The sequence below is a fragment of the Oncorhynchus masou genome, unplaced genomic scaffold, assembly GCF_036934945.1.
Source record: "Oncorhynchus masou masou isolate Uvic2021 unplaced genomic scaffold, UVic_Omas_1.1 unplaced_scaffold_9632, whole genome shotgun sequence".
NCBI lineage: Eukaryota > Metazoa > Chordata > Actinopteri > Salmoniformes > Salmonidae > Oncorhynchus > Oncorhynchus masou.
The window spans coordinates 1-9,923 of NW_027016133.1; the positions used below are offsets into that span (position 1 = coordinate 1).

The window sequence follows — 9,923 nt, forward strand, 5'->3', positions numbered from 1 at the left end:
TCAGTCATGGAGTCCCAGAACCACGTAGACGACCTCTCCCCAAAGAGAACCACAATTCTCACCAAGGTGTGTGTAGGTGGATTATGTGTATGTCATCTATGTAATGTGTTTAGAGATTAAATCATAAAATGTATCAATCGTCCTAGAAAAGCACTTAAGTTATGACAATGTGAAATTATATTTTAGTGGGAAGGGAACTCAATGTGTGTTAGGGATGTGCATCTTTCCTATTCAAGACGATTGGATCCGTATGTAGAGACATGGTCTACTATACAGGAACGATACGTTTTAGTTTGAAATGATTCGGTTTAACTGTAGAACGATACTATTTGATGCCTTAGTATTTGTTGCGTAAACATTTTCCGTTTTTAAATTAAAATCTACTGCAGATGGAGCTCATGAGCTGAATCTGTCAGAGCTGACTTCTGTGTGTCAGTGATTTGTGTCTATGGTGTATTTGTGTATATATCTATGCAAAAGTATTTGGACACCCCTTTTCAAATTAGTGGATTCAGCTGCTTCAGCGAGCTTCCTGCCATGCAATCTCCATAGAGAAACACTGGCAGTAGAATGGCCTTTCTGAAGAACTGTGACATTAAACGTGGCACCGTCATAGGGTGCCACCTTTCCAACAAGTCAGTTTGTCGTATTTCTGCCCTGCTGAACTGCCCCAGTAAGTGCTGTTATTGTGAAATGGAAACGTCTCAGAGCAACAATGGCTCAGCCGAGAAGTGGTAGGCCACACAAGCTCACAACGGGACCGTTGAGTGCTGAAGCGAGTAAAAATCGTCTGTCCTCGCTTGCAACCCTCACTACCGAGTTCCAAATTCCCTCTGAAAGCAACATCAGCATAAGAACTGTTCGGGGGGAGCTTTATGAAATGTGTTTCCTTGGCTAAGCAGCTGCACACAGGCCCAAGATCACCATGCGCAATGCCAAGCGTCGGCTGGAGTGGTGTAAAGCTCGCTGCCATTGGACTCTGGAGCAGTGGAAACACTTTCTTTGAAGTGATGAATCACTCTAAACCATCTGGCAGTCCGACGGACTAATCTAGGTTTGGCAGATGCCCGGAGAACTTGCTAACTAAAGTTTGGTGGATGAGGAATAATGGCCTGAGGCTGTTTTTCATGGTTCTGGCCCCTTAGTTCCAGTGAAGGACAATGTTAATGCTACAGAATACAAAGACATTCTAGATGATTCTGTGCCTCCAACTTTGTGGCAACAGTTTGGGATGGCCCTTTCCTGTTTCAGCATGACAATGCCCCCGTGGACGAAGCGAGGACCATACAGAAATAGTTTGTCAAGATTGTTGTGGAAGAACCTGACTGGCCTACAAAGAACCCTGACCTCAACCCCATCGAACACCTTTAGTATGAATATAAATGCCGACTGTGAGCCAGGCCTAATCGCCAAACATCAGTGTCCGACCTCACTAATGCTCTTGTGGCTGAATGGAAGCAAGTCCCTGAAACAATGTTCCTACAGCTAGTGGAAAGCCTTCCTGAAGAGTGGAGGCTGTAGCAGCAAAGGGGACCAACTCTATATTAACGCCTCATGAATTTGGAATGAGTTGTTCGATGAGCAGGTGTCAAAGTACTTTTGTCTATGGTGTATACCCCCAAACGCAACTCGACTCCCAAAGCGGTTCCACCGTGTTATTTTGTTCATTGTTCCCCAATCAGGGACTGATTTAGACTTGAACACCAGGTGTGTGCAATTAATTATCAGGCAGAACATAAAACCAGCAGCCTCTGAACCTTGTAGGTTAATATTGAATAATTTCTGCTGTGAACTATGTAGGCAGCTGATCAGGGGTTGGGTTGGTTTGGGGTCCGCTTACCAATGCACTTGTTTTAAACATTTGAATCGGGGAGTGATGCGTATCAGGGAGTCATTACATCCGTGTGTGTGTCAGTAACCCCTCTGTCCCCTCCCCTGTCAGCTTAGTAATGGTCCTGTAATGACAGGCTCTCGTAAGCGTCCGTCTGGGAGGGGAACTGTGACAAGGAGAAGGAGCAGTGCATCGCTCTGTTTGACCAGTGGTCTGAGACTGACCAGGTGGAGTTTGTAGAACACCTCATCTCCCATATGTGCCACTACCAACACGGCCACATCAACTCCTACCTCAAACCCATGCTTCAACGTGACTTCATCACAGCACTGCCAGGTAACACACACAAACACATACACGTTAAGATTCTCCAACAAACTCATTTGAATGCTTACAACACACACCACTGACTTCTGAACTCTCACACTCATCCACACATTCAGATCTTCTCCCCACACTGAGTCACACTTGCACCTTCTTTCTCCCTCTCTGTATTTCTCTAGCCCAGGGTCTGGACCACATAGCAGAGAACATCCCCTGTCGTTCCTGGACGCACAGTCTCTGTGCTCCGCGGAGCTGGTGTGTAGGAGTGGCAGAGGGTGATCTCAGAGGGCATGCTCTGAAGAAACTCATAGAACGCATGGTGCGCACAGACCCCCTCTGGAAAGGCCTGTCAGAGAGGCACCAGTGGTGAGCGGGCACACACTCAAACAATCTCACTTCTTTTGAATTCTGAAATTTGAGTTCTCATTGGCTTAATGTCATGTCGTCTGTCATCTAAGGGAGAAGTATCTGTTCAAGAACCGAACGACAGAAGTCCCGCCCAACTCCTACTACCACTCCCCTCTACCCCAAGATCATCCAGGACATAGAGGTAAGACTGGAGCTCCGTCCACAATCAAACCTAAGCCCTTTTTGGTTTCACAGGGCTCTGGTGTAAAGTAGTGTACTCTAAAGGGAATGCCATTTGGAAGTGTGTTGTACTTATAGACCTTGAGAAGGCTGATTTATCTGGTTGGAAAAGAGATCTTTTTCTCTCACCTTGTTGATCTACCCATCAGTCTTCATCTCTTGTTTTTCATCGCTCACATATCCACTCATTTCTCTCCTCTCTACCTGCCCTGTTTCTGTGTAGACTATTGAGGCTAACTGGCGGTGTGGCAGACACAACCTACAGAGGATCCAGTGTCGGTCAGAGAACAGTAAAGGAGTCTATTGCCTCCAGTACGACGACGATAAGATCATCAGTGGCCTTAGAGACAACTCCATAAAGGTGTGTGCGACTGTGCCTATCTTTTGACAGGGCAAGATGGATGAATCGTCATGGTATTTATTACCTTTGAAGTGAAACAGCAGCTTGTCTTTCTCCGAGAACAGACATGAATTAAAATATGAAAGGAGTAATTGTTCCACTCATCTTTCCTGGAGGAGAAAGTGAGGGGCGTGAGGATTTGTCTTTATTATTTTAGGCTGGAGGAGGGGACTGTGTCTGACTGAGGTACCCAGGAAAGGGCTAGCCTGCCCAGCTCCAGAGCTGCAGTACAAAGAGATGCCTCCACACTGCAGGGCAATGGAGCATGGTCAATACTCTGAGACCAGCTCATTCTTACCCTGACCCAAATCTCCTGCTCTCTGTTTCTGTCTCTCTGTGTGTAGATCTGGGACAAGCAGTCTCTGGAGTGTCTGAAGATCCTGACAGGTCATACAGGCTCTGTGCTCTGTCTGCAGTATGATGAGAGAGTCATTGTCACTGGCTCCTCCGACTCCACTGTCAGGTATGACCCAGCTGTCATCATACACGCACGCTTAGGCTTCGTCCGAATGGCACCTATTCACTCTGTAGTGCACTAGTTTTGACCAGGACCTATAGGTTTCTGGTCAAAAAGTAGTTCACTACTGTATATGGAGAATACATTTGCATTTTGGGACACCTTTATGATACCTCCACACCTATCTTACTGCGATAGGACTTCTTCTGATCAGCTCCATGGAAATACACATCCCTACATTAGCATCGTAGAAACGTGACTAAAAAGTCACGATAGCCAACCGTGTCGGTGTGCATCCGTCTCCACATAGCTCTGCGTTACCCCATTCTTTAGCCATCTGTGATCTGTCTTCAATCACTGTCCCAAATGGCAGCTTATAGGCCCATAGATCTGGTCTCTAAAGTAAATGCACTAGGGAATGTACCATTTGGGACGTGATCACACACTGCGTCACGGTTAGTTTCAGCTGTCACACAAGCCAGCCCTCTGAGGAACCAAACATGGGAGAGACTTCTGGTTGCACTCTGCCTTGAGATTTCGCTTATATGTCTGAAACCTTCACTCTCACGTGATATAGCTTGTGTTGCACTGCGCTATCCACCATCTGTGAATGCCCGTCTCTACCACACTTAATACAGTCTGTGCAATTGTCTGTAAACACACACTGATTGTAGGCATTGCCCTGAAAGAGCGCTTGCAATTAAATCGTCAACAGTTGCCACCCTCAAGGGTGGGTCTATCTTTGGCAGTGTAAAAAGTGTGTGACGACTGAGTGATCGTCAAGATGGTGAGCTAACATTTCGCAATGCTCAACATGAGGCAAGACTGTGCCAACACATGGCAGTGCCTGCTGCATGCGGACACTCAACCATCACACACTCATTACTTCACTCTCCCTCAGAGGTATCCAAGGAAAATGTGACTTCACTTCCTTAGCAGCGGCTTGACGGGCACTTGATTCCAGTGTGTGTTCTGAGTGCGTGTTTGATCCCCTCTCCCTGGCGAGCAGTGGAACTCAATAAAAACGTTCTTAATGGCTGGTCCGTGTGTGTGACGGAGACTCGGCGTTGTTTTCACCAATAAGTCTCTTTCCCTCTCTCCCCCCTCCCTATCATATCCCTCTTGTCCTTGACACTCTCTCTCCTCGCCTGTCCGTTCAGGGTGTGGGACGTGACGTCAGGTGAAGTACTGAACACTCTGATCCATCACAACGAGGCGGTGCTCCACCTGCGCTTCTGCAACGGTCTGATGGTGACGTGTTCCAAGGACCGCTCCATCGCCGTGTGGGACATGGCCTCGCCCACCGACATCAGCCTCCGGCGCGTCCCTCGTGGGGCACCGGGCCGCCGTCAACGTGGTCGACTTCGACGACAAATACATTGTCGCGTCTGGAGACCGCACCATTAAGGTGTGAGGGGGTGTGTGGGAGGAACGGTGTGATTAGATCAATCTTGGTATATAGAGCCATGGGGCTTCTGTATGTTTTTGCACATTGAGTATTTCAATGTCTATACAGTAGATGGATATTAGTTTTTCATGTTCATATTGATGTGGGGCATCATATGGAGTGTTTCTGCTGCCCCCTGCAGGTGTGGAGCACCAGTACGTGTGAGTTTGTGCGCACTCTAAACGGACACAAGCGAGGCATCGCCTGCCTGCAGTACAGAGACAGACTAGTGGTCAGCGGCTCCTCAGACAACACCATACGGTAGGGAGTGTGTTTTCTAGTTTCACTAGGTTTACGGGGTGCTGTGGGACTGGTGTCTGAGTAAAATGTCTGTCGGTCATGAGACATGGTTCGCACAATGTGCTTGGAAGTGCTTAAATCAAGGTACTGGGTACCTTGAAAATCAACATTTTCTCAAGTTGTTTCTTGAAGAACAGATAATGATTAAATATGTCGGAGTAATGTATTGGTCTTGCAAATTAATTTCCAGGCAGACAATGTAGTTTTATTTCCTCACGTGTTTTGCATTCTGGTTTCAGGCGAGCTCATTCCACCCACACTGCCACTCAGCCAGGCAGGTACAGAACTGATTGATTAGGTGCTGCCAAACGTAACATCGATAGCTAAAATGCTGGGCAAATGTAGATTCAATGCTACCTTTTGTGCGCATGGAAAAGGTCTAAGATCTTTTATTTCAGCTCATGAAACATGGGACCAACACTTTTTAAATGTTTTTATATATTTGTTCAGTGTAGTTTACCCACATTTTACCCCATCATTGGACCCAACCAACCCACACCGTGTAAGAAATGCATCGGACTTTGGCATTACGAGCATGGGTGAATCGGCCCTGGAGAGCCACATGAAGGGGGGCCCTGGAGATGCGCCACACGGGACGCTGTATCTTGTGCTGGCGCCAGTTCAACATTGACTTTTCCCCTTCAACCTCCGGAGCATTTTTTTTGCTGATCGCCTCATTCACAGGATGCCTGCAATATTCTGCTTTACCAAGCAGCAGGCGTGCAGTTTTCCCTCACACAGCCCCGTGCAGTTTTCCCTCACACAGCCCCACGTGCAGTTTCCCTCACACAGCCCAGCTGACCGGAGACACACTAAAACTGCCAGTCAGAAGCAAGGTGCTTTTTCGTAGCTATTAAATAGTAGCTTCCCAAAGGCCCAATAAACAGTCATTAAGCTGGAATGGTTGACTAATGTGAATAGGAAATGTGTGTTCACCAGAGTCCCAAAACTCTGCTCATCACTACTATTACATCATCAATACTGACTGTATGTCATGTATGAAACAATGTATTATTGACTACAACTTTCAAGTAGTAATGAGTACAAAGTTTGTTTTGTTAAGAATGAGGTTGAAAGACCATTCTGGTGGTGACTAGAAACATTTGCATAATATCAACTATTACAGATGGATGGTCCTTGAAAATAAATATTAGTGTGAGGAAGAAGTACTTGAATTTGACTGTATGAACCCTGATGAACTGTGTGTGTGCTCCAGGTTATGGGATATTGAGTGTGGAGCGTGTTTGCGGGTGTTGGAGGGTCATGAGGAACTGGTCCGCTGCATTCGCTTCGACAACAAGAGGATCGTCAGTGGTGCCTACGACGGGTGAGACACACACAGTAAAACAGTTTACTGATTGATCGTTGTCTTCTTCCAACAAAAACACACACTGCTGTTCTGACCTTGTCTCCTCTCTCTGCAGTAAGATCAAGGTGTGGGATCTGCAAGCTGCTCTGGATCCACGAGCCCCAGCCAGCACCTTGTGCCTGCGCACACTGGTGGTGAGTTTCTGTGTGTGTGTGTGTCTCTGTGTGTGCTTGAGGTGATTGTCATGGTAATATATGCGTCTGTTTTCAGGAGCACTCTGGACGTGTGTTCCGGCTGCAGTTTGACGGCAAGTTCCAGATCATCAGCAGTTCCCATGACGACACCATCCTCATCTGGGACTTCTTGAATGTGTCGACCAATGGCCAGTCAGAGGGCCGGTCCCCCTCACGGACCTACACCTACATCTCCAGATAGCAGGTAAAACACACACACTGGCTGAAACTCTGGCTTGTAGTTGCTGACCTGTCTCTGTCCTGCAGGTGGCGCCATCCACTGCAGCGAATCCTGGAGGAGCTGATATCTGATTGGCTGATGGAGTGTGTGTTGCAAAGGCGCTCAACTCGTCTTCTTCCTCATCCTTTTGTCAGGAGCCGTTTTCTGACAAGGACTCTCCCACCACACCCTGAAACACACACACACACACACTACAACGTATGCACACACACACCTGCACGTTCATGTTCTATCACTGGCTTATGTTCCCCAATCTACAGTAACCCACCAACAGTGGACTAGACATATCTTACTCCTTACATTAGTAAATCTTCAGAAGTCCTACCTTAAGCTCTAGTTCTTCCAGTTCCCAACCCTGCCTAGATATACACGGATGGATAGAGAATGACCTTGGCGCTGCAGAGTGGGAGAGAGACTCTTGAACTCAGCTCTGAGAGATGGGGGTGAGTTAAGCACTCCATCTCTCCTGGTTCTTTCGCTTCTTCTGTCTGGAGTGAACACTTGTTCAGGACACACTCCAAGTGTTTTGTGCGCGTGTGTGTGTGTGGAGACTGGGAAATGCGGTGCAGAGACTGGGCTTGTTGCCGTGGTTGCTGAGGATACAGCGTCCTGGCAACATCTTTTTTTGTTTTTTCTTTTTGACTCTTACATTCTTACTGTTTTTTTTTATTATTTTGTAATTTTATTTGACAACATTTTGTTCTTATTAAAATCATACTAAGCAATTGTATTTCTATCTCTGTCATTCACTGTTCTATTGTCACATTTCCTTTCCATCTCTCTGATCCTCTGTGCTTGTTATGAGAGAATCTGGAACTCTGGGCTCAGTTTAGCTGTAAAACTGAGTTGTCTTGTCAAAAATGTGTATATTAAAATGATTTTTTTTAAAGAAATGACATTGTGAATAAAGTACTTGGCAGTGGTGGTGCGTTGAGCCAACTAGAGTGTGTTACATCAGTGAATGTACCCAGATGTTAGTGTGTGGCCTTAATGACCATTTCAACTTCATTGCAGATATGGTGAATGTCTGCTCTTCTGAACTTTGCCAGGAGGTGGTGCTCTAACCCCAGTTTATCACTGAGCGCGTCATGGTGAAACACTAGTCATAACCATGTCGTTACTCCTCTTATCGATTACAACTGGTTTTAATACACTACCCACTGTTATGGACAGGAGAATGAACCCTGTAGGAAACGTGTCATTTTCCTTATTGACAAATGTGGTTTCTTATAGCAACAGTACTGGAGATGGGAGTACAGTTTTGATAGACATGGAACCTGCAGTGGTTGCTGGGATAATGATCTTGTTCCAGGTTGTACTGTAGTTTCAAATGCCAGAGTTCAAACTACAACCTGCAGAGCTTGGCTGTGTCCCAAATGACCCCCTGGTCAAAAGTAGTGCATTTAATTTAAGGATCCATTGGGACACATGCCTTCTCCTATTTATGATTGGGGTAGCTGAGACTTTGGGTAGAGGTAGGGAGCATATGTACTGTAGAAACTGGCTCCATACGGTAGCTGTTATCCTTCACCATCGAATAGGTAGATTCAACTTGTTTATTGGAAGTCTTGTGGAGAGCGAAAAGCCATGGGTTCCTTGTGGATATGATGCTGTGTTTAGTAAAGCACTGAGGTAGAATTACTGGTGTCGTCTGGGATATGATGCTGTGTTTAGTAAAGCACTGAGGTAGAATTACTGGTGTCGTCTGGGATATGATGCTGTGTTTAGTAAAGCACTGAGGTAGAATTACTGGTGTCGTCTGGGTGTGTGTCAGACTGTTTAGAGTATGGGGGTGTGTGAGACTGTTTAGAGTATGGGTGTGTGTGAGACTGTTTAGAGTATGGGTGTGTGTGTCAGACTGTTTAGAGTATGGGTGTGTGTGTCAGACTGTTTAGAGTATGGGGTGTGTGAGACTGTTTAGAAGTATGGTGTGTGTGAGACTGCCAGAGTATGGGTGTGTGTGTGAGACTGTTTAGAGTATGGGTGTGTGTGTGAGACTGTTTAGAGTATGGGTGTGTGTCAGACTGTTTAGAGTATGGGTGTGTGTGTGAGACTGTTTAGAGTATGGGTGTGTGTGAGACTGTTTAGAGTATGGGGTGTGACTGTTTAGAGTATGGGTGTGTGAGACTGTTTAGAGTATGGGTGTGTGTGTGAGACTGTTTAGAGTATGGGTGTGTGTGAGACTATTTAGGAGTATGGGGTGTGTGAGACTGTTTAGAGTATGGGTGTGGTGAGACTGTTTAGAGTAGGTGTGTGTGTCAGACTGGTATGTGTGTGAGACTGTTTAGAGTATGGGGTGTGTGTCAGACTGTTTAGAGTATGGGTGTGTGTGAGACTGTTTAGAGTATGGGTGTGTGTGTGAGACTGTTTTAGAGTATGGGTGTGTGTGAGACTGTTTAGAGTATGGGTGTGTGTGTGAGACTGTTTAGAGTATGGGTGTGTGTGAGACTGTTTAGAGTATGGGTGTGTGTGAGACTGTTTAGAGTATGGGTGTGTGTGAGACTGTTTAGAGTATGGGGGTGTGTGTGAGACTGTTTAGAGTATGGGTGTGTGTGTGAGACTGTTTAGAGTATGGGTGTGTGTGAGACTGTTTAGAGTATGGGGTGTGTGTGAGACTGTTTAGAGTATGGGTGTGTGTGTGAGACTGTTTAGAGTATGGGTGTGTGTGAGACTGTTTAGTGTGTGAGACTGTTTAGAGTATGGGTGTGTGTGAGACTGTTTAGAGTATGGGTGTGTGTGAGACTGTTTAGAGTATGGGTGTGTGTGAGACTGTTTAGAGTATGGTGTGTGTGT

General features: G+C 46.2%; 1 pseudogene; it reads left to right on the forward strand.

Moving 5' to 3' along the window:
- The first annotated feature begins 6 nt into the window (after positions 1–6).
- LOC135538426 (F-box and WD repeat domain-containing 11-B-like) lies at positions 7–7,436 on the forward strand (annotated as a pseudogene).
- The last annotated feature ends 2,487 nt before the right edge of the window (positions 7,437–9,923 follow it).